We start from the raw sequence: 2,107 nt of genomic DNA on the forward strand, positions 1-2,107 counted from the left end.
CTGAAAGCAACAGAAATAACTTTGAAAAACGAAACTCTCCTGTTCTATGGAAACCCAGCATCAGAAAAGCAAGCGGAAACTGAAACAGAAACTTGCCCAGGGAATGACTTGGCACATTTTGAAAAGCAGATTACAAAGGGGAAGCTCCCTCTTCAGGAAGCCAAAACTTTGCAAAACACTTGCATTTGTTATTTAAATAGTAAAACCAGAACAATTGTTATTTAAAAATAACAACAGAAGAAGAGGAACATAGAAATAAAAGGCCAGAAGGATGATCTTACTTCAGTCTCCTGCAAATAGAAAGCAAGCAGATGAGCGAGGGCTCTGTTCACAAGTTCCAGGGGCACCCACGCTCCAAACAACAAACAGTTCCTGCTGCCCTGCAAACAAACCAAACACCTGCGAGAAGACAGAAACAGGATCACTACGACAGTGTGGTACCAGAAGAAAGCAGGAGAGGTTCAAGACTGCTCCAGTACACAGGATTACTGCAATATGAAATAAATTATTTTTAAAATTATCCTGCAGGCTGCCAGTTCTTGAAAAGACGTATCTGAGAAATGAAGTGCTGAGTACAGACTGAAATGTTTCTGCACAGATAGCATGACAAACATATTAAAGTATGAGAGAGCCGTAGGCTTATTTCCTGCATGGAGGAGAAGAAAGGAAAACAATACAAACAAATTCGTGAGAAGAATAAAACTGTACTGGGAAAAGCCTTGGAGTTAGACAGTTTTCTTGTTTTGAGGGAAGATAGAACCTCAAAACTCACATTCCTCTCTTACTGTTTGTCAATACTTTGATTTTGGACTTGAAAGGGAAGCTCGCATTCCTGCTATCCCACTGCTAGCAAGAGGAAAAATGCCCACCATGTGTATCTAGCCTCTAGTACGGAGCTGCGGTTGAGAATTACAAGGGATGTGGGAACAAGCACAAAACTTAATGTACAGTCAGTGTTTTCTGGATAGCTTTTCGGTGGTTTTAGTTCAAGTTCCTTCCCAAACTGAAAGCAAGACTTTTAAGGCAGACAGTGCTAGAGGGCCCTTTCCCATAGCTTTACACAGAGGCCTCTCCCTCCCCCAATAAACCAACAACTGGGACAACGTGCTATTTTCATAGCAGGCGGGGAATCAGCAAAAAATGTCTCTGATAGCAGGGATGCTGAAAAGAGGGTCCTGAACAAACACAGGGGAGGAGTCAGTGACGGGAAGCAATGGCAGGAGAGAGCCAAAGGTGCAGCCCTCGGAGGGACAGCACGCAGCCTCCCGCGCCCCGGGGGCATGCAGCACACGGAGGTCGCTGACCCTGCCTCCCATACCTCTTCCGGCAGTGGCGTCCACACGACTGGCTGTCCACAGGAGAGGGTAAATGTACCTGTATGTGTGCCGTTGGGATATGAACAAGAAATGATGAGGGCAGAAGTACCCAGTTTCACTTCCCACATAGTTATCCTACAGTCACAAGAGGGATTAATACATTTTCCAGATTATCAATATCTGAAGATTTATGTTCTCTTTCTTGGTCTTTTCCGGGTCCTTCCTTCATACTATATGAAGATCCCTCTCCAGACATATCTCTGGGATAGCTGAAGCTGGAGGGAACATTCTGCGACACTCCTCAAATTGCTCTGATGCATAGTCAGGCCTCTGGCAAGCCGGCCTCCGTCCCTGCTGGGGCTGGTTGTGCCCTGGCACCTCCGCTCCTCTGGGTGGGGACCGCAGTTGTCACTGCAGTTCATGGGGAAGGATGGCCATGATCCGCGCTGATCTCAAAGGGTCTTGAGGTTCAAGGTCTGTCTCTAAGACATGAGGACAAGGCTTATTCCTGTACTTCGGGGGACAGGTGGGCAACTAAGTTTATACCAGACAGTGCCCCCTCATTTATCCAAGAATGGATAGCGGTCACTAAATAATTCAGTATTTTTGAACCTCTTAATCAAATCTCTTCAGATTTAAATTCCTTTAAACTTTTTTAAACTTTAAACAACCACCCTGGGGGGTGGTGGTGGTTGTTTTGGAGGGAGAAGGGGGGTAACAGCCAGAGCCTGCCTCACTGTTCACAGAAAGCACGCACCAAACGCTGCAGACTGTCTTTCCCTGCCCCTGCT

The sequence above is a fragment of the Calonectris borealis genome, chromosome 7, assembly GCF_964195595.1.
Source record: "Calonectris borealis chromosome 7, bCalBor7.hap1.2, whole genome shotgun sequence".
Lineage (NCBI taxonomy): Eukaryota > Metazoa > Chordata > Aves > Procellariiformes > Procellariidae > Calonectris > Calonectris borealis.